This window comes from Carassius gibelio, chromosome B4 (assembly GCF_023724105.1).
Source record: "Carassius gibelio isolate Cgi1373 ecotype wild population from Czech Republic chromosome B4, carGib1.2-hapl.c, whole genome shotgun sequence".
Classification (NCBI taxonomy): domain Eukaryota; kingdom Metazoa; phylum Chordata; class Actinopteri; order Cypriniformes; family Cyprinidae; genus Carassius; species Carassius gibelio.
In genome coordinates this window covers 3,678,913-3,702,538 of record NC_068399.1, presented here as the reverse complement: position 1 = coordinate 3,702,538, position 23,626 = coordinate 3,678,913, and the positions used below count along the sequence as shown (strand labels likewise).

Sequence of the window (23,626 nt, the reverse complement as noted above, 5' to 3'; positions counted from 1 at the left end):
GAGTGAAGGCGCGTTCGACTTGAAGCAGCGCTGTACAGAAAGATCACTGTATGACATCAAAGTACCGTGAGAGCGATTTGAATGCATTGGATCCATGTGCTCTCTTATCGCTCTTGCAGTACTTTGATGTCATACAGTGATCTTTCTTTGCAGTGCTACTTCAAGTCGAACCCACCTTAAATTGTCGGTTCTGTTTTCACGTTGTTCGCAGTCAGCTTGTGGTTGACTTTTGACCAGGTAACAGTTACAAATATGTGATCTGAATGCTGCTATTTGAAAATTACAATAGATAAAACCATCTGATAAATACTTATATTTAATCTGTACACTGAAAATAAATGTACAGTTGTGATTGTAAATTGTTTTTATTGTGTGCAAGGACATTTTGGTTAGCGTTATTGAACTGATTATGGACCTTGGACTGACCGTGGACCACCAGCAAACAGTGATTATAAACCAGCTGCTCGTCAGCTGCTGCTGCTGGTACGCAGGAATATCGATGAGCAAAACGCCAACTGCGGGCAGCATATGCTGCTGGTCCGTCGACTTTGCCTCCGGTGGGCCACCCCACTGGTCTTATGTTTGCAGTAATTGTACAGTATTAAGTTAGTTAGCTAACTGTAAGACATAAACTAATATTTTAGAGCCTCGTTTTGACAAAAAATTTCATTATCTTTAGATTTTCTTAGTGCTAACAGCTATTTTTTCTCTCCACAGCGTTAATCGCAGGAGAATAAAGTTGATAAGTAATTAAGATGGCATTATGATCGTTATTATCCACCAGAACAATTATATTATTGTGGATTATGTTAAAGGTGGAGTAAATTCATCTCAAATTAGTAATGTTAACTGGGCTTTTTCATAATTGTCTCTCCTGCTGTGTGTGTGATGATCAGCCTTTGTCTGCTTCATCAACTGAAATATGAAGTGCATATAAAATAAGCAAGATAGGGGCAAGAGATTATTTGTGTGCAACCATTGGTACAGATTATTCATATTCTTATTTTACAACTGTTGTATTGATGTATTAATTTTTGCATCCTTGTGCTACAGCTACAGCCAGTGAGACTGTGAAGCTGCCAGTTGCACCCCTTGCTTGATTGTTCAAGGTAATGTGTTCCTTTTAATTTTTATTGTATTTTCAAGCATCAAGTGGTCAGACTGTTGTGAGCAGTTTCATGAAGGAACTGTTTTCTTTCTACAAATAGTTTTTACATGAAGCTGCTCACAATAAATTATGTGGATACTAATGTAGGATGTTCTCATTTCATTTAAAGGATCTACCGTATTTTCCGCACTATAAGGCGCACTTAAAAGCCTTTAATTTTCTCAAGAAACGACAGTGCGCCTTATAATCCGGAGCACCTTATATATGGACAAGGCACTCTGTCAAAATGTTTCAGTATGAAAAACCAATAAAGACAATTTAATAATAATAAAATGTTTCAGTATGACTGGTAAACTACAAAGCCGCACCACTTGCAGCATTACGGCTACCGTAGTCAGTAAACACCGGTACTGTGCTGTAATGTGAAGAATTCGAGGGATTCGAGAATTCGTGGACGGGGAATGAACTGAAAAATTGAGCTTTACGTGTTATACCTAACTGAACAATGTTGATTTGAACGTTTGATTTAGTGGTATCAGACTGTTTCTTTTACTACGTGTTTACTGAATTAGGGAAAAGATCCCCCTCCACGTTTGGGAGAAGAGTTTACAAGGCTGGGAGATATTGTTAATATGCACATCAACGTTTGAACAACGTTACCATGGGAGTGAACGGAGTAGTCAGAACGCTTAGTAAAGTTTGAATTTATCTGATTGTTTTGTTGATATTACCTTTAGCACAGCTCCATCTAGTGGATGCGTAACGCAAACCCAGTCGAACGTTTGACTGCAGTATCTTCTGTTCTATGCGCCTTATAATTCGTTGTGCTCTATATATGAAAACATTTCTAAAATAGGCCATTCACTGAAGGTGCGCCTTATAATCCGTTGCGTCTTATAGTGTGGAAAATATGGTAAATGTAGACAGAAAGGTTGCCCAGCTGCCTGAAGTCAACATAAACAATTCAGACCTGCTGAGACTTCAGAATTGAATCATTTGGCCTTGGAAAAAAATTATATATATATAGACTTCTAGTCTCATCTGCTTCCAGCTATTTTTACCATCTTTGCTATTTCAGTTTGAAGTATGCTGAAGATGATTCTTGCACTCTGGAATTCATCAAAGGCAATTTCTACTTAATATTGTTCTTTTTGTTTGGTGGGTTAAACAAGAAATGTTTGGATGTGTTGTGATTTTGTGAGCCGTGCAGGAGTGCAGCAGCCAAGCAATGATGACCCACTTCTTCCCCTCAAACAGGTGGTGTGCTGCACATTCATTTGTGTCTGTGCTGGAAACCAGAAATCCTCCTTTCTCTGATCCTCCTTTCTCTGCAAACAGTACATATATAATGATGAACACTATTGAGCGCAAATGCTCTGCCTGGATAAATACACACATTTACTTTTTTTGCAGGACTGTTTTTGACTGTGTGTTAATGATGGAAATGTTTTTTTAGCTGTTGTTATTTAAATGGTTAGGGTTAATATTACCTTGTTCTGTCACCTTTTTAGTATGTACTGCAACAACAGTGACCTCCTGAAGGTGGTGACTGGGACCTGAAACCTTTTTCATCCCACTAACAGCTTTCCTCTCTGCCTTTTTGTTTATAGGTACTTCATGGGCATCAATCCAGAGACGGGTACAAACTCAGAGAGGCAGAGAGGACATATCAACCTGCAAGTCTGTACACTGATCAGGAAAATCACTGACTTTGAATAGATGTCAATCTAGTGTGTAAGCAATGTTCCAACATCAGAATGAACAAACCAAACTCTGGCTTTGTGATAAGTAATTTAGATGTGGTCATGTAGTAAGATGATCCCTGAATATGTTCGATAGTGTGTCCTGATTCAATGGAGAGAAGCAGGGCCGGATTGGGACTCATTTTCAGCCCTGGAGTTTCATGCCTTAGACCGGTCCACTTTAGTTCCCGACTGACTATATTAAAATAATAAAATTAAAACCTAAGAATATAAGTCTGCAATAGGCACATTGTTTTCTACAGCCTTGTAATTCATTGTATTTTTTAAAAATATCATTTTTCACAAATAAGAGAACATTAGTTAAGGAATTAAACAAGTATTGCATTGTTATCTGACTTTTTTTCACAGTATAACTTTCTAATGTTTGTTTAATCCATTTTTCCTCTGCATAAGTTTAGCTTCAAGGAAACATGGACAACCCTAAAACATTAATAAACGCCTGAGCAGAGCACTGGTCTCTGCAACTTTATCTATCACAGTGTCATTGTCCAAAGACTTGAGAATTTCTTTCTCAGTGCACATGAGCATTAATGCCTCAAAGTTCTTCTGGGTTAAAGTGCTCCTGAGTCTGAATTTCACTGTTGAGAAGCTTCTCTCACAGGCTACTTGTATGATGGACAGTGTTAATAGGAACTTGTAGGCAAGTCCAATCACATGGTAGGCATCAGTTAGTAGATTGTACTGAGAGAGAATGAGATGAACACAAATGACACAGTTTTTACAGGAGGAACAAGTTTTGCTGTCTAGTTCGACATCCTGCTGTTCCATGGAAGGATCCTCATCACCTCCTTGTGGGATTTCACTAGCTGTCCTAACAATATAACCCTCCAGAGGGGACATCTTTAGTCTGTCTCACTGAGATGCAAGGCTGTACAGTTCACCACATAATGTGCCAACTGTAGCCCTGTCGTCAAACTTAAGCAGACATTTGCTTATTTCTTCCAGAGCTGAGCTGGGAAGTCCATTTTCCCTCACATGAGCAAAGTTTCTAGGGTCTAAACAGGCTAAATCTGAGCAAAGTTTTGCATTAGCAGAAAACCGCCTTTGGATACTGCCTATTACTGTGTCAACAATTACATTGTGTACTTTTTCCTCAAAGTCAGTATCAGCTGATGCTAACTGCTCATCTTCTGCAAGCTCTCCTGGCATTCTTTTCTTTTTTCTGATCCTTCTCTCAGAAAAGGCATCCTGCACTAAAAGCTCACATTCTTCCTCCTTTTGCAACTTTCCATTAGCCCACTTCACAAAGTCATCAGCTGCACACTTAACTCCTTCAAAGTCCCTAGCACACTTCCTGAGACCCTCCTCTGTTCCCTCAACCAGACGTTGAGCTGTCATGATATCCATTTCCTTTTGTCTGTAAGTATTTGAAAAGGGTAAGCTCAAAAATGTGAAGGAAGAGTTGAGCGGTGACCACTGTCTCATACTTCAAAAAGCCTTCTATGAATCCCTTTGCCTTGGCCCTCACAGATGGCTTTTGTGTATCTATAATGCTGTCTAAAGTCATGAGCACTTCAAAAAACAAGCCTTCCTGAGGATTCCCGAAGCACCCAAACACTTTCCTTAGAGCCTGATCCTTAGCCCACCACCTAGTTGGCCCTATTGGGCACAGTCGTCTGTGATGCTTGTCCTGACCCTTCTCCTCCCACTTCTGCATGCGCTTGTATGACTCTCTTAAAAAAACTGCTACATCGTTAAGCATTGAAAACAGAGATGCACATTCCACAACACTGCCTGTTGTTTCTGCCAGTACAAGATTCAAAAGATGTGCATAACACCAAATATGAACCTGATTGCGGGAATGCTCAGAGAGTAGTGTAGAAAACCCCCTAAACTGACCCTGCATATTAGCTGCACCATCTGTTGAGTTGTCCACACATGTGCCAATGTCAATATTAAGGTTCAGTAGCACTTTTTCCAGAAGCTCTACAAAATGCTGGCCAGTAGATGACTCACAGTTCACCATAGCAAACAGTCTTTCGTGAATGACATGACTGTTACATATCGAAGTATGATTGAACACTGGTCTTTGGAGCTGATATCTTGGGTTGTGTCAATTTGAACTGAAAACATGCCAGCTTGTCTCACTTCTTCTGCTATAGTCACCTTTATCAGTTGGCTAATGACATCCACACCTTTATTTATTGTCTCTTTTGACAGCAGAGTAACTAGAGTGCCTCTGCCTTTTGCACCAGTTTCATGCTGCTTTTTGCTGTTTTCAATGCATGTGTTAACATGCTGTTGGAGGCAAATGTCATATCTACTCGAGTAGAATCAACTCCAGGACATTACCATGATTAACAGCAATGTTTTCTAAACTAAAGGCTCCCTCTTGTTTATCTCCCCTGTAGCTAAGGCCACATTTGCCTATGACTTTAACAACGTCCACTATACGCTCCAACACCTGGTGTTTCTTTTTCACTTGCTCAGCATGTAATGACATTTGGTTGCCAGTCAACAGGCTTTTCACATCTGCCTTTTGTATTTTCAGAAAGTTAGCATCTGTGTCTTACTTTTTTCATGTTCCACTATCCTTTGGTGAATGTGTTTCCAGTCTTTCATGCCTCCATTTATGAAAGGGCCATCACTTACCAAAGGTGCAAATGCCAAACAAACTGAACAGTATAGAGATAGTTTTTTTCACAGTAAGTTAGCCACTTGCGGTTTGTTCCATCTTTGCTATTGAAAACCTTTGGTATAGGAACATTTGGGATTTGTTGAGGATGATAAGAAAAAAATGTATGCATATCCTGTGACTGAGGTCGAGCAAAGTAATCAAAACTATCAACAGAATCATCTTTATCTGCCTTGTTCCTAGCTTGTGGTTCTGGGTTCTGCTGCTGAGTTGTTGACTCTGCTATCTGTCCCTGAGTTGACTCTGCTCTCCCTTTCACACTTCCTTCTGTATCCCTAGACTCGAGTGCACCTGTATTTAATCACAATAAAAGCATGTAATCTTTAACATATTTGACATGGAAAGCACGTTCAAATTAAATTGAATTAAATCAAAGCAAATAAAAAATTTACAAATGGCAAAATATGCAGGCTTAATTCATATTACATTTATCCTATTCCCTTTCATTCGTTGGCTTTGTATATTCACTATCCTTTGATTAAAAACATAATGGGTCTCTAGTAACACTTGGGCATATAAAGTTGTTATATTGTTCCAAATGTGATCAATGCAAAAAAAAAAAAAAAAAAAAAAAATGCTTTGCTTACGTAGTATTTTTGTCTTGTTTCCAGTCCAAATTTCTTTAAAAAAAATTACATCAAGATTTAGTGAACAATATGAATAAACACCTTAAAATTGTAAAAAAAGTATTTTTTGGCTTAAAACAAGCTACATTATCTGCCAAAGGGGTAAGAAAAATAATTGTTTTAGATTTAGCTTGTTTTAAGCAACAACAAAAAACAAAATCACTTAATTTTGTTTTTTAGTTTTCTCCAGAAAACAAGACATAATTTCTCATGCCATTTCACTTGTAAATGTATCTTGAATTAAGAATATTTAGATATTTGAACTGGAAACAAGTAAGAAAATGATTTTCATTGATCAGGGGTCTTCATTACTATTAATTCTTCTGAATGACAATCCTACCTGCCCATTCTGGTGTGTTGGGCTCATGACTTATCTTTCCAGTGTTATGACATATCTTTCCAGTGTTATAGGTTATTGATGGGTTAAAAAATTAAATGTAAAAATTAAATAAAACAAATAAAAAATTGCAGCTGTCAATTCATAATTATTTAGTGTGAAAATGATACAGTAATTTACTGTGAAAGTAATGTAACTAGATTAGAGATATTTACTGTGAATTTAAATAAAGTAAATTACTGTGAAAGTTATGCAAATAGTAATTTAATGTGAATTTACACTCAATTCTTTTAGTGTATGGAGGGAGGAATAACACTGAATAAGAAATATGAGTCAATGGATTACATAAAAGTGAATGATTTGTTCACCTTAAAGATTTGTGCAAAAAGAATGATTTGTTCACTAACTTAACATCACAAGTTAAGTGATAATAACCAGAGTCACAGAGGAACTCTACCGATACAGAATGAAGAAGCACCGTTTACAGACACCAGAGTCTATAGTCATACAGATCTGTACAGAATCACAGTCAGACAGCATCATCTCAAAGATGAAGAGATCTGAAGATCTCAGCAGAGCCAAAGATCAGGCTGACATCAATGTTTCTTTCTCCTGAAAGCACTGAGAGAAACCTGACTGGTCAAAGTCAAACACATTACACCGAGATCTTAATGCTGTCTCCAGTTTTCCTTATATCCTCTTGTCATTTTGATATAAATTCCAGTGTTTACATCATGATCCATTAAAACAATCAATCAATCACCTTTATTTATATAGTGCTTTAAACAAAATACATTGCGTCAAAGCACTGAACAACATTCATTTGGAAAACAGTGTCTCAATAATGCAAAATGATAGTTAAAGGCAGTTCATCATTGAATTCAGTTATGTCATCTCTGTTCAGTTGAAATAGTGTCTGTTTTTACTTGCAATCAAGTCAATGATATCGCTGTAGATGAAGTGACCCCAACTAAGCAAGTCAGAGGCGACAGCGGCAAGGAACCGAAACTCCATCGGTGACAGAATGGAGAAAAAAACCTTGGGAGAAACCAGGCTCAGTTGGGGGGCCAGTTCTCCTCTGACCAGACGAAACCAGTAGTTCAATTCCAGGCTGCAGCAAAGTCAGATTGTGCAGAAGAATCATCTGTTTCCTGTGGTCTTGTCCTGGTGCTCCTCTGAGACAAGGTCTTTACAGGGGATCTGTATTTGGGGCTCTAGTTGTCCTGGTCTCCGCGGTCTTTCAGGGCAGTAGAGGTCCTTTCTAGGTGCTGATCCACCATCTGGTCTGGATATGCACTGGATCCGGGCGACTGCAGTGACCCTCTGATCTGGATACAGACTGGATCTGGTGGCCACGGTGACCTCGGAATAAGAGAGAAACAGACAAATATTAGCGTAGATGCCATTCTTCTAATGATGTAGAAAGTACGGTGTTATGTGAAGTGTTTCTGGTTCCGGTTTACCTAATTAATGCAGCCTAAAAATCCTTTAACGGATTTGGATATTAAAAGCATATTAGTATGTTATGTGTATGCCAGGTTAAAGAGATGGGTCTTTAATCTAGATTTAAACTGCAAGAGTGTGTCTGCCTCCCGAACAATGTTAGGTAGGTTATTCCAGAGTTTAGGCGCCAAATAGGAAAAGGATCTGCCGCCCGCAGTTGATTTTGATATTCTAGGTATTATCAAATTGCCTGAGTTTTGAGAACGTAGCGGACGTAGAGGAGTATAATGTAAAAGGAGCTCATTCAAATACTGAGGTGCTAAACCATTCAGGGCTTTATAAGTAATAAGCAATATTTTAAAATCTATACGATGTTTGATAGGGAGCCAGTGCAGTGTGGACAGGACCGGGCTAATATGGTCATACTTCCTGGTTCTAGTAAGAACTCTTGCTGCTGCATTTTGGACTAGCTGTAGTTTGTTTACCAAGCGTGCAGAACAACCACCCAATAAAGCATTACAATAGTCTAACCTTGAAGTCATAAATGCATGGATTAACATTTCTGCATTTGACATTGAGAGCATAGGCCGTAATTTAGATATATTTTTGAGATGGAAAAATGCAGTTTTACAAATGCTAGAAACGTGGCTTTCTAAGGAAAGATTGCGATCAAGTAGCACACCTAGGTTCCTAACTGATGACGAAGAATTGACAGAGCAACCATCAAGTCTTAGACAGTGTTCTAGGTTATTACAAGCAGAGTTTTTAGGCCCTATGATTAACACCTCTGTTTTTTCTGAATTTAGCAGTAAGAAATTACTCGTCATCCAATTTTTTATATCGACTATGCATTCCATTAGTTTTTCAAATTGGTGTGTTTCACTAGGCTGCGAGGAAATATAGAGCTGCGTATCATCAGCATAACAGTGAAAGCTAACACCATGTTTCCTGATGATATCTCCCAAGGGTAACATATAAAGCGTGAAGAGTAGCGGCCCTAGTACTGAGCCTTGAGGTACTCCATACTGCACTTGTGATCGATATGATACATCTTCATTCACTGCTACGAACTGATGACGGTCATATAAGTAAGATTTAAACCATGCTAATGCACTTCCACTGATGCCAACAAAGTGTTCAAGTCTATGCAAAAGAATGTTGTGGTCAATTGTGTCAAACGCAGCACTAAGATCCAATAAAACTAATAGAGAGATACACCCACGATCAGATGATAAGAGCAGATCATTTGTAACTCTAAGGAGAACAGTCTCAGTACTATGATACGGTCTAAATCCTGACTGGAAATCCTCACATATACCATTATTCTCTAAGAAGGAATATAATTGTGAGGATACCACCTTTTCTAGTATCTTGGACAGAAAAGGGAGATTCGAGATTGGTCTATAATTAACAAGTTCTCTGGGGTCAAGTTGTGGCTTTTTTATGAGAGGCTTAATAACAGCCAGTTTGAAGGTTTCGGGGACATATCCTAATGACAATGAGGAATTAATAATAGTCAGAAGAGGACCTATGACTTCTGGAAGCACCTCTTTTAAGAGCTTAGATGGTATAGGGTCTAACATACATGTTGTAAGTTTAGATGATTTAACAAGTTTATACAATTCTTCCTCTCCTATAGTAGAGAATGAGTGGAACTGTTCCTTAGGGGGTCTATAGTGCACTGTCTGATATGATACGGTAGCTGACGGCTGAATGGTTGAAATTTTATCTCTAATAGTATCGATTTTAGAAGTAAAGTAGTTCATAAAGTCATTACTGTTGTGGTGTTGGGAAATGTCAACACTTGTTGAGGCTTTATTTTTCGTTAATTTAGCCACTGTATTGAATAAATACCTGGGGATATGTTTGTTTTCTTCTAAAAGAGAAGAAAAGTAATCAGATCTAGCAGTTTTTAATGCTTTTCTATAGGATATGCTACTTTCCCGCCAAGCAATACGAGATACCTCTAGTTTTGTTTTCCTCCAGCTGCGCTCCATTTTTCGGGCTGCTCTCTTTAGGGTGCGAGTATGCTCATTATACCATGGTGTCAAACTGTTTTCCTTAACCTTCCTTAAGCGTAAAGGAGCAACTGTATTTAAAGTGCTAGAAAAGAGAGAGTCCATAGTTTCTGTTACATCATCAAGTTGCTCTGAGGTTTTGGATATGCTAAGGAATTCGGATACATCAGGAAGATAACTTAAAAAGCAGTCTTTTGTGGTAGAAGTGATGGTTCTTCGATACTTGTAACAAGAAGTAGAATTTACAATTTTGGCTATATGAAGTTTACACAGAACTAAATAATGATCTGAGATATCATCACTTGGCTGAATAATTTCAACACTATCAACATCAATTCCATGTGACAGTATTAAATCTAGAGTATGATTTCGACAATGAGTAGATCCTGAAACATGTTGTCTAACACCAATAGAGTTCAGAATGTCTATAAATGCTGATCCCAATGCATCTTTTTCATTATCGACATGGATATTAAAATCACCAACTATTAAGACTTTATCTGCAGCCAGAACTAACTCGGATGTAAAATCACCAAACTCTTTAATAAAGTCTGTATGGTGCCCTGTATACAGTAGCCAGTACAAACATAACAGGGGATTTATCATTAACATTGGTTTCTCTGGATAATGTTATATGAAGCACCATTACTTCAAACGAGTTATACTTGAAGCCTGCCCTCTGAGAAATCCTGAAAACGTTATTATAAATTGAAGCAACTCCTCCCCCTTTGCCTTTTAGACGCGGCTCGTGTTTATAACAGTAATCTTGGGGGGTGGACTCATTTAAAATAATGTAATCATCAGGTTTTAGCCAGGTTTCTGTCAAACAGAGCACATCTAGATTATGATCAGTTATCATATTATTTACAAAAAGTGTTTTCGTAGAAATGGATCTGATATTCAATAAGCCAATCTTTATCATTTGTTTATCCATATTGCATTTGTTTTTTTATTTGTTGAACTTCAATTAAATTGTTAACCTTAACTTGGTTTGGACGTTTTTTGTATTTTCTAGTTCGGGGAACAGACACAGTCTCTATAGTGTGATATCTAGGTGAAAGAGTCTCTATGTGCTGAGAATTAACTGACCTCTGTGACGGGAGGCAGCTAGCAGACGGTCGGTTTAGCCAGTCTGTCTGCTTCCTGACCTGGGCCCCAGTTAGTCAAGTATAAACACTAAGACTATGTGCCATATTTCTAGACAGAAGAGCAGCACCACCCCAGGAGGGATGAAGACCATCTCTTTTAAACAGGTCAGGTCTGCCCCAAAAGCTCGTCCAATTGTCTATGAAACCTATGTTATTCTGTGGGCACCACTTAGACATCCAGCCATTGAGTGATGACAATCTGCTATGCATCTCATCACCACGGTAAGCAGGCAGGGGACCAGAGCATATTACAGTGTCTGACATCGTGCTTGCAAGTTCACACACCTCTTTAAAGTTATTTTTAGTGATCTCCGACTGGCGAAGTCGAACATCATTAGCGCCGGCATGAATAACAATCTTACTGTATTTACGCTTAGCATTAGCCAGCACTTTTAAATTTGCCAAGATGTCAGGCGCTCTGGCTCCCGGTAAACATTTGACTATGGTGGCTGGTGTCTCTATATTCACGTTCCGTACAATAGAATCACCAATAACTAGAGCACTTTCATCAGGTTTCTCAGTAGGTGCATCACTGAGTGGGGAGAACCTGTTTAATGTTTTGATCGGAACAGAAGAGCGGTGTTTTGACCCACGACTACGCTGCCTCACCGTCACCCAGTTGCCCTGCTGCAGGGGCTCTGCTGTAACCGGACAATGTACAGGAATCCCTGAGCTAGACACATACAAAGCCGTATCTAGAGCCCTAACATTCTTACTGTCGTCAATTCAAGTTTGGATGTGTGTCTCTAATTCTGAAATCTTCTCTGTCAGCCTAACTATTTCCCTGCATTTATCACATGTGAATCCCTCATCAGCGACAGAGATAGATAAACTGTACATGTGGCAAGAGGTGCAAATAACAATTGTAGGAGAAGCCATTACTCACCGTGCTTGATGAAATATTCTTATTGCGGTTGTTTGATGAACTTGTGGAAAACTGCAGCGTGAGAGAGGAGAGGAGAGGAGAAAAGAAAATGTCACAGGCCGGAGCGGACCACCAATTCAACGGGTCTCGCTCCTCCCTCTAACTTCCACCTCGAGGAGGTCCCACAACACCCCAATGAATGGACGGACAACCAAGATTAAAATGTAACAATTTTATTTGTTTAAAAGTTTGGGGAAAGGGGTAAGGGAACTTTAAAACTAATGATGACTCGAACTATTCTTTATCCACAAATACGGATTCCAGTCTCAAGAACACTCCTCTTCAGCCCTTCCTCGACAACACTCCACTTCAGCCCTTAATTTCCCGCCGACTCCACTCCAGGTGAGTTTAAAGCAAGAGCTAGGCAGTTGACGTGCAGGGGTTCTAGCTCTCAGGTAAATACAGAGTTCAATACACAGGTGAGTATTCACAGGGCTAAGCTGTTAGCGTGCAGGGGTTCTAGCTCTCAAGTAAGTACAGTGTTCCATACACAGGTAAGTATTCAAAGGGCTGGGCTGTTAGCGTGCAGGGGTTCTAGCTCTCAAGTAAGTACAGTGTTCAATACACAGGTGGGTATTCACAGGGCTGGGCTGTTAGCGTGCAGGGGTTCTAGCTCTCAGGTAAGTACAGTGTTCGATACACAGGTAAGTATTCACAGGGCTGAGCTGTTAGCGTGCAGGGGTTCTAGCTCTCAATGTAAGTACAGTGTTCCATACACAGGTGGGTATTCACAGGGCTGAGCTGTTAGCGTGCAGGGGTTCTAGCTCTCAATGTAAGTACAGTGTTCCATACACAGGTGGGTATTCACAGGGCTGAGCTGTTAACGTGCAGGAGTTCTAGCTCTCAATGTAAGTACAGTGTTCCATACACAGGTAAGTATTCACAGGGCTGAGCTGTTAACGTGCAGGAGTTCTAGCTCTCAAGTAAGTACAGTGTTCAATACACAGGTGAGTATTCACGGGGCTGGGCTGTTAATGCGCTACTCACCACTGAAGATATTCAGAGGTCTGTATTCCAAGCAGATACGGGTTTAGTCGATGACTGACGGTTGGTGGGCCTTACAGGTGAAATTGCAAACAATACTGGGCTTCCCGCCCAGCTTGACAAGGGGGAACACGGGGGAGGATCGGCTGTTGTCCTTCGAGGGATTGCTGCGTGGGCAACGACATCCAACCTCCTCCAGAGGCGCCTCCAACACGTCCGAGCTCCAGCTTACTTAAGGTAAAGACTGTGGTTGCCACCAATACACTACTCCTCTCCGTCAGGCCTCTTCCTACGACCAGGGACACAACCACGGACAAACACCACACACCACAAAGGCACTACAATTCTTCTCGTGTGTACACTTCAATATAGCAGCACTCACCACACTCCACACACTCAGTGAAAGAAGATCGGTGGTGTATTCCCGTTTCGGGCTCAGAGTCCTGACAGGGCGGGTCAGATGGACAAAGGCAGGAGGGCAGACCACAGCAGGCAGATATATCGTACACCGGAGTCTCTCCGTCTTTCCCAGCGGTCTCCAACGCAAGGCACTACTATCAACACAGTGCACAGTGTTGTCCTCTCCCAACACGAATTCAATGATCTCCTTCACTCAGGGGCCTTCCAAACGTAGGATCGCTCCTTCAACTCAATCCACAATAAGAGGTAAACACAACATACAAAAGGTCGATCACTTAACTTCCTCCGCACTTCCAATATCCATTTTCCTTGGATTCTCCGTTGCAGCCCGTAAATCGCAACATCCACGCCACACCAGCCACTTCCGTATCCCGTGGAACAACAGCAGAACAAAAACCTACTCCTGTTCATAAACCAGCCCCTTTTATATCACTGCATCCTTCCCGATCCTCCAATCGGTATCCAACACGTCCTCTTCCCACACCTGACATGTATTTTGGATAATTTCCCCGCCTTGGGCCAACCGGAACAGAACTTATGTTTCACTTAAATTGGTCCGGGCGGAAATATTTCCCACACTACAGTTCCGCCCGGATTAGTCACCCAGTGACATCCTCCCCCGCCAAATCGTTCTAGTCCCTAGAACGTGGTTGTTCAACCCAATCCCCATACCTCTCGGGGGGCCATCCTTGGTTCTCTCGTTGGGACCGTCTAGGTGGTGATCCGGGGTCCAGTCCCCTTGGTTCAGCCTCTGGGAGCCTCGGAACTATGGCCCATGCTTGCAACGGCGGAGCGCACACAGTCGGAGCTGGTAATGCCTCTAGGGGAGGTCTAGGGTAGTTCGGGCATGGCCGAATCAAGTTGCGATGTAATACCCGTTCTGGTCCAGCCTTCCCCTCAGGTCGAAGTACATAGACCGGCTGCCCCAGCCGCTGCTGGTGCTGCACCACATATGGAACAGACTCCCAACGGTCACTCAACTTCCCTTTCCCCTGTCGCCGGTTGTCCCGTACCAGCACTCTCTCTCCTGGTAACAACGGGGCTTCTCTGGCCGTCCGATCATATATCTGTTTGTTCTTAATTGCGGCAGCATTTATCTTCCCCGAGACTTGCTCATAGGCAGAGTGAAGGCGCTGGTGGTGGCATCTTACACACTCGGTCAAACTCAAGGTCTCTTCCAACGTGGCCACCCCCAATACCAAGTCTGTCGGCAACCGCACATGTCTCCCGAACATCAGGTAGGTCGGAGCGTACCCCGTAGTGCTGTGGACGCTGTTGTTATAGGCCTGGACCAGTGCAGGAAGATTACTCACCCAATCGTTCTGACGTTCCTGGTCCAGCGTACCCAGTAGGCTCAACAGAGTCTGGTTGAAGCGTTCGCAGCACCCATTCCCTTGGGGATGGTAGGGGGTAGTATGGGTCTTAGTACATCCATACACCCGACACAACTCCCTGATCACTCTGGACTCAAAGTTCGGCCCCTGGTCACTGTGCAAGAATTCTGGGCATCCGAAAGGCTGAATCACTGCCCTCCATAAAGCGGTGGCGGTCACGTTGGCTGTCTGATCCAAAGTCGGGATGGCCCAAGCATACTTGGTAAACAGGTCGGTGACCACCAAGATGTTTTGGTAGCGGTCCATGGGCCTGCCCAAGGTTAGATAATCCATGGCCAGGATATGCAACGGGGCCCTGGCCTGTATCGGAACCATCGGGGCCTTCACCTCCTTCCGAGCCTTAAACAGGGTACATCGAGGGCATGCTTGAATGAACAAACTCACAGCGGCCTCCATCCCGGGCCAGTAGAAATGTCGCCGCAGAAGCGACAACGTCCTCTCATTCCCCTGATGCCCCAATTGTGTATGGTAGGCCTCTAACAAAGCCTGCACCTGGCCCCCTGGCACCAACACCTGGCGGACCTCCTCTCCCGACTTCGGGTCTTTAATCGTCCTGCACATCACCCCATCTCTCAAGCCAAGGCGTGCCCACTGCCCCAACAACTTCCTCACCTTGTGAGTCTGGGCTCGCCATTCCACCTTCGTTGGCCCCCTCCTCCGTCTTAACCAATGACCTAGCATTCTCAAATCCTGGTCCTCCTCTTGACGCTCCCTCCATCGTTGCGGGTCCCAGCCCCAGCTCACTGGCACAGCCTCCTGCGGAGCCCCCGGTACCTCTACAACCCCCACTGTCAGCCCTTCCTCCGGGCCTATCGGTAACTCTCGTTCACACTCCATCTGATGTGCCTCCGGGAGTCTGGACAAGACGTCGGCATTTGTGTGCTCTCGGCCTGGCCGATATTGGATCTGGTAGTCGAAGTTGGCCAGCTGGGCCACCCATCTTTGCTCCACTGCCCCCAGCTTTGCCGTCTGTAAGTGGACCAAGGGGTTGTTATCTGTTATCACCTGTACTTTAGCACCCCATAAGTAATCTTTGAATTTTTCACTCAGGGCCCACTTCAAAGCCAGCAACTCCAGCTTAAATGAACTGTAATTCGAATCATTCCTCTCTGCCGGGTGGAGGCTTCGGCTAGCATAGGCGATCACTCGCTCTACCCGTTGCTGCTGCTGAGCTAACACCGCCCCAAGCCCGAGGTTACTGGCGTCTGTGTACAAGATGAAAGGTTGTGAATAATCCGCATAGCCCAAGATTGGAGCCTGGAGCAGCTCTTGCTTCAGCCTTTGAAACGCCGATTCACACACCGGGCTCCAAGCAATGGAGGGAGACCCACGGCCGCGAGGACGCCCAGTCCCTGCCAACAGCTGATTCAAGGGTTTGGCAATTTTTGAAAAATCCTTGATGAATCGCCGATAGTATCCGACGAAGCCCAAAAAGGACCGAACTTGCCTCACGGTTTTCGGTGCCTCCCAGCCCTGCACAGCCGCCACCTTCTCGGGATCCACCGAGACCCCCGAGGCACTCACACAATGGCCCAGAAACTTCACCTCCTTCCTCAACAGGTGGCACTTCTCTGGCTGCAGCTTCAACCCATACTGCTCCATGGCCCGAAACACATCCTCCAGATGTCGCAGATGGGACTCAAAATCTGGGGAATAGACGATGACATCATCTAGATATACCAGCGTAGAGTCCACCAACTGGCCACCCAGACACCGCTGCATCAGCCGTTGGAACGTGGCCGGTGCATTACATAGGCCAAAGGGCATACGGTCACACTCAAAAAGCCCAAAGGGAGTGGTGAAAGCAGTCTTCTCTCGGTCGACCCCCTCGACCTGGACTTGCCAATACCCACTCGCAAGATCCAAAGTGGAGTACCATACAGACCGTGTCAGGCTGGCAAGAGAGTCCTCTATCCGCGGCAGTGGAAAAGCATCTTTCTTTGTGACTTGATTTAATTTCCGATAGTCTACACAAAATCTCCAAGCTCCCGTCTTCTTCTGGACGAGGACAATCGGGGCCGCCCATGGGCTACTGCTCTCCCGAACAATCCCCTTGTCCAACATTCCCTGCAGCAGAGTACGAACCTCCGAATACAGAGTGGGTGGTACTGGACGGTATCTCTCACGACTAGGCAGGGCATCGCCAGTGGGGATCTGATGTTTCACTACACCGGTACAGCCATAGTCCTCATCATGTCTGGAGAACACATGTTGCCACTTGGTAAGGAGATCCTGCAATTGTTTACTCTGGCTTTCCTCTAGCCCTTCTCCCTGCAGGGACTCTCTGGTCAGGTGAACAGGCACCTCATTTCCGAGCTGTTCCAGGGATGAGTCCACCTGAGCCAAGGTCACTTCTACGACCGTAGGACACACCTGCCGGAAGCTGACTTCCCGGCCCTCTCGCACCTGGTGGGCATCCACCATGGTCACCAGGACCAACCGCTGGTGACGATGTAAATGGACAGGGTAAGGGTTCTCATTCCGTATCTTCACCGGGACTCGGCCTCGGCGAACCACTGCCAATCCATGGGCCACTGCTACACTCTGGCAGTCCATATGGGGCTCGACCAGCACCCAGCCTGACGACCCGCACTCGTGCGATGGTACTCTTGCCCAGACAATGGCCTCACTCCTTGCCGGTATAGATACTGCGTATCGGCAGGCAACCCGCCCGATACCTTCTTGACTCCCCCGTGCCTTGGCCATGTGTACCCGACGACAATCGGCCTCTATCCTTTCCCATTCTTGTCTTTCTGCCGGTGGTAGGGTCTTCTTAGGCCTAGCCTGAAACAACTCCTCCCAGCAGTCTGCAATTACGTTCATCCCCAACAGGGCTTTTTGGATTCCCAGGCAATGATCTCGGACAATAACGACCCCCTTCTGGGGCACAGTGATTCCATTAATCTCCAAATCTGTAACTAGATATCCGACATAGGGGATCTCCAGTCCATTAGCCCCCCGTAAGGTCAGCCAGGGTGCTTCTGTTCCCTGTACCTGGCTACCCTGAAACAGCTCCCTGGACAGGCTCTCTGAGACTAAGGTGACTTGAGACCCAGTGTCTACCAGACATCGTATCTTCACCCCACGGATCCGTACCTCTACCACTGGGCTATGCCCGATCAGCTGATTCCTGGGGGCGCTCATCCAATTTGGGTCACTCACAGAGGTCCCAGCCACTTGACCCACAGTGGCCGGCCGACCTAAAAATCCCCTTCGGAACCCCGTCGAGAGCCGCATTGGCGACTATAATGCCCTGGCTCACCACACCGATTACAAATGGGGCGTCCCTGTTCGTCCCACTGAAAACGGGCCCGGGCTTCCCGTACTGGACGTCTCTCCAGACCTCGTCTTCCCTCGGAATGCGCCCGCTCCCGTGACATTGGTGGTAAACGTTGGGGGCCTCGTCGCATCTCTTCTAGGAGGGTTTTAGATAACTCTGCCATCTGCTCTCGGACATCCTTCAAGAGCTCAGAACGTAAGGCCTGTTTCCAATCCCCTGTTCCAGAGGCAGCTGCCACTTCTCCACTCACTGCCGCACACACTGGGGAATTCACCACTCCCACCTGATCCGCTTCTAGGGCCAGAGCCTCGGCTCTCAGGTCTTCAAACGTCATAGCTGGGTCTCTACGAAATTGAACACGTAGACTCTGACGAACTGGGCCCTCTCGCAGCCCCAACAGGAACTGGTCTCGTAGGAGAGTCTCCCCCTCTCCCAAGCCATGGTCCCGCTTACCTCGCAGCCTGATGAACTGCTCCCGCAACCTTAGTGTGAAGGCCCTTAAGGATTGTTGCTGCCCTTGCTTGCAATTGAAAAACTGGGCCCGAAGGACCGCTACTGGGGTTGCATCCCCATATATTCCTGTGAGGAAGTCCAACACATCTTGTGCAGTAGCTCGGACTGTCTCTGGGGCAGCCTGGACTTCCCGTTGGGCCTCCCCCTCTAGGGAATTTATCACAAACTGCAGTTTCTGGGGGGCGCTCAATCCTTGAATCCCAGCCAGATATTCGACCTGGGCTTTCCATTCCGACAGCCGTATCTCAGATCCCGGCCCTCCATACTTCGGTGCCCAGGGGGCTCCCAAGAAAATGGGCATGACTCGGGGTGGGGCCTCAGGCACTGCCTCGTCCGCCATTGGGGAGCCGCGGTCGCTCAACTCGAGGTGGAACCCTGCCGACTACGCCAAAATCTGTCACAGGCCGGAGCGGACCACCAATTCAACGGGTCTCGCTCCTCCCTCTAACTTCCACCTCGAGGAGGTCCCACAACACCCCAATGAATGGACGGACAACCAAGATTAAAATGTAACAATTTTATTTGTTTAAAAGTTTGGGGAAAGGGGTAAGGGAACTTTAAAACTAATGATGACTCGAACTATTCTTTATCCACAAATACGGATTCCAGTCTCAAGAACACTCCTCTTCAGCCCTTCCTCGACAACACTCCACTTCAGCCCTTAATTTCCCGCCGACTCCACTCCAGGTGAGTTTAAAGCAAGAGCTAGGCAGTTGACGTGCAGGGGTTCTAGCTCTCAGGTAAATACAGAGTTCAATACACAGGTGAGTATTCACAGGGCTAAGCTGTTAGCGTGCAGGGGTTCTAGCTCTCAAGTAAGTACAGTGTTCCATACACAGGTAAGTATTCAAAGGGCTGGGCTGTTAGCGTGCAGGGGTTCTAGCTCTCAAGTAAGTACAGTGTTCAATACACAGGTGGGTATTCACAGGGCTGGGCTGTTAGCGTGCAGGGGTTCTAGCTCTCAGGTAAGTACAGTGTTCGATACACAGGTAAGTATTCACAGGGCTGAGCTGTTAGCGTGCAGGGGTTCTAGCTCTCAATGTAAGTACAGTGTTCCATACACAGGTGGGTATTCACAGGGCTGAGCTGTTAGCGTGCAGGGGTTCTAGCTCTCAATGTAAGTACAGTGTTCCATACACAGGTGGGTATTCACAGGGCTGAGCTGTTAACGTGCAGGAGTTCTAGCTCTCAATGTAAGTACAGTGTTCCATACACAGGTAAGTATTCACAGGGCTGAGCTGTTAACGTGCAGGAGTTCTAGCTCTCAAGTAAGTACAGTGTTCAATACACAGGTGAGTATTCACGGGGCTGGGCTGTTAATGCGCTACTCACCACTGAAGATATTCAGAGGTCTGTATTCCAAGCAGATACGGGTTTAGTCGATGACTGACGGCTGGTGGGCCTTACAGGTGAAACTGCAAACAATACTGGGCTTCCCGCCCAGCTTGACAAGGGGGAACACGGGGGAGGATCGGCTGTTGTCCTTCGAGGGATTGCTGCGTGGGCAACGACATCCAACCTCCTCCAGAGGCGCCTCCAACACGTCCGAGCTCCAGCTTACTTAAGGTAAAGACTGTGGTTGCCACCAATACACTACTCCTCTCCGTCAGGCCTCTTCCTACGACCAGGGACACAACCACGGACAAACACCACACACCACAAAGGCACTACAATTCTTCTCGTGTGTACACTTCAATATAGCAGCACTCACCACACTCCACACACTCAGTGAAAGAAGATCGGTGGTGTATTCCCGTTTCGGGCTCAGAGTCCTGACAGGGCGGGTCAGATGGACAAAGGCAGGAGGGCAGACCACAGCAGGCAGATATATCGTACACCGGAGTCTCTCCGTCTTTCCCAGCGGTCTCCAACGCAAGGCACTACTATCAACACAGTGCACAGTGTTGTCCTCTCCCAACACGAATTCAATGATCTCCTTCACTCAGGGGCCTTCCAAACGTAGGATCGCTCCTTCAACTCAATCCACAATAAGAGGTAAACACAACATACAAAAGGTCGATCACTTAACTTCCTCCGCACTTCCAATATCCATTTTCCTTGGATTCTCCGTTGCAGCCCGTAAATCGCAACATCCACGCCACACCAGCCACTTCCGTATCCCGTGGAACAACAGCAGAACAAAAACCTACTCCTGTTCATAAACCAGCCCCTTTTATATCACTGCATCCTTCCCGATCCTCCAATCGGTATCCAACACGTCCTCTTCCCACACCTGACATGTATTTTGGATAATTTCCCCGCCTTGGGCCAACCGGAACAGAACTTATGTTTCACTTAAATTGGTCCGGGCGGAAATATTTCCCACACTACAGTTCCGCCCGGATTAGTCACCCAGTGACAAAAACGTTAATGACAAGCTAACGAGTGCTAACTCTTTGCAGGTGTACTGCAGTCACGGAAGAGTGAACGATCAAAAATCACCTAATGTCACCAATGTCAACCAGCACAATATTACAAGTGAGACTAATTCATGATTAATCTGTTGTAAGAGATGTTTCTGCTTATTATTTGAGTTGTGTTTGTTAAGTGAGAAACAACCAAATCTTTAATTCTTCAGAAGGAAATGGAGGGCTATGAAAAAAAGCTTCCAGAGAAACAGAGTGGAACCGATTGGGGTCTAAGCAGAACCTGATCCAGAGCCATCGATTGTCCCAGATCCAGACTGTCCTGAACCAGAACCTCAAGTGGATCTGAATGATGATGTGGAGCAATCGAGTGTCCCAGAGAGTAAGAAATGACTCATTTATAATTTATTATTTCAGAAATCAGAAAGAGCTTTATTACAAAGTTAAGCCCTCTGTAATTTTTTTTAAATATATAAATGAAAATTAAATGAAAATTCAAATGCCTAAAAAGATCAAATGATGAATCAAACTCTCAAAATGGCTTCTCAAATGAGAAATGAAATGCTCAAATGCAATTTTATTTTCTCATTCGGGGAAGCATGAACTGTATTAAAAATTTTATTAAAAATAATTTGCACTTGACATTGAAAGGGGCTTCCGATTCTCCAGTGTCTGCTCCTAGAAAGTGTCCTCCAGTGCTCTCTCCACGAAAATGCCTGCCCTCCCGCTCCGCTCCTGCCTCCAACGCTGTTGTCTGGGAGCCCCTCTGCTCACCCTCAGCCCACCATCATTGCAATGCAAGCCCTGCGGGACTGCCACCCTCCAGCATTGCCGTGGACGGAGTCTCCCTCACCTCCGCCTTGGACCGTTGACCCGTCTGCTCCACCATGGCTACTAGCTCCCTCCTCTCTGTCGTGGCCCGGCAGTCCACAAGCTCCACCAATCCCTCCGATTCCACCTTGGTCTGGCGTTGACCATCTTGAGCCTCGTTCCTCCATATAATGTGCATTATTGTTTCTCCTCTATGCCCCACCTTCTGAAACGCGACAATTTTACAAGGCACATCGTTCTGAAAAAACAAGGTGCCAGTTATCCAGTGCATTGTGATTGACCGAATGCCTCAAGTGTGTGACGGAAATATTGATCCCCTTAACATTAGGTCCGTGTATCGACAAGAATCTGGCGAAACAATACATATCATGATACAGAGGTTGCAATATGATATATTACGATACACTGCAATACTGTAAGCAAGGCGATATATTGGGATATTTCTTATTTTAGGAATAGGATATATTTTAGGAAGTCTGTCATTAAGGACACACCACCATATGCAAACCTTAGCAATAAATATATAAATATTTAACCAGAACACACTGGGATCTGCATTTGCAATTATCAGTACTTGTCAGGGAACACTTTAAGGACACCTAAAAATTAGTGGGATTGTGTCTCTTGTTGTCACTATATTTGAACAAAACATTAAATTGTCATTGACCACAAAAGGGTATTATGATATAAAAAATGCAATAGTTTATGAATGCATTGGTGTAACAAAACTTTGTATGTACCATTGAGGCCATGACCTGAAAGTACTCAAAAAGTTTTGAGACCGGGCCACTTTGTGATTAAAAGTTATAATGAAATTTCAGTAACACTTTACAGTAAGGGTACATGAACTACCATGAATTCATGCATAAATTAATATTAATATCATTGTGGATAAAGCTATGCTTATGGTACATGATAAAAAAAACATTATTTTGTGCATGTAAACTACTTGAATTATTAAAAGAATATACAAAAATCCACATTATCTCATGCATGCATACAGGCTAGAACAGTATATCAATTAATGTGAGAAGTAATGTTTTTCATTAAATATGAAATGAGTTATCAAGCATGTGCATATCTTCTTCATAGTAGCCTGCAGATAAATGGACAGACCCCAACACTGACCAATCACAGCACATAGTATGTGAATTCTGTTAACATCCAAATACTGTAGTCATCAACAACTAAGCATTAGCTGCTCATGAGTTCATCGTGTGGGGCCCCTTCAACTAAAGTGGTGACAAGGCCCCAAAATTGGCCAATCACTGCACAAATCACGTGAATTCTGTTAACATTGAAATACGTGAATTCTGTTAACATCCAAATACAATAGTCAATATTTACTAAGCATTAACATCTCATGACTTCATCATGTGTGTGGCCCCTCAACTAAAGTGGTGACTTGGTCCTTTGAGATATTGATAAACACTGTGTTATTAATAATTATTAATAATGGCATAATTGTGAAAATGGCATGAATATGAACATGAAAGTTCAAGCTTTTGCATACAATGTACTGTGGACACAAAGAGACTTTGATAAAAACGTTCTGCTTTATTCTTAAATAGTATCACCCAGTTAAATCAACAGCAATGCCTTGGAAGAGATGAGAAGTAATGCAGTACATATACCATGAACCTGGAGTGCCTGTATATTTGAAAACTCTTTACAAAACCATAGTATTTGCAAAAAAGAAAAAGATGAAACAAACAGCTTGATCTTTTTTAATCAGTAATGTATTTCGTTAGATTACTCAGGTTTAGTAGCTTAATCTGAATACTTTAGAATAATTTGAAATATGTAACTATGTAAAACAAAGGAAAATATTAATG

The 23,626-nt window shown here is 44.0% G+C and overlaps 1 protein-coding gene and 1 long non-coding RNA gene across 3 annotated transcripts in view; one reads left to right on the top strand and one right to left on the bottom strand.

The window, feature by feature from the left end:
• LOC127955916 (gastrula zinc finger protein XlCGF57.1-like) overlaps positions 1–23,626 on the bottom strand; it is a 703,806-nt gene that overhangs the window by 633,592 nt on the left and 46,588 nt on the right. The window lies entirely within an intron of this gene.
• LOC127956108 (uncharacterized) lies at positions 12,579–20,042 on the top strand. 2 transcript variants are annotated; one of them, XR_008153472.1, is made up of 3 exons: positions 12,579–12,723; positions 19,584–19,735; positions 19,887–20,042. It is a non-coding gene; the product is annotated as an uncharacterized LOC127956108 (long non-coding RNA). The 2 variants fall into 2 exon arrangements; XR_008153473.1 differs by having other exon boundaries at positions 12,579–12,799.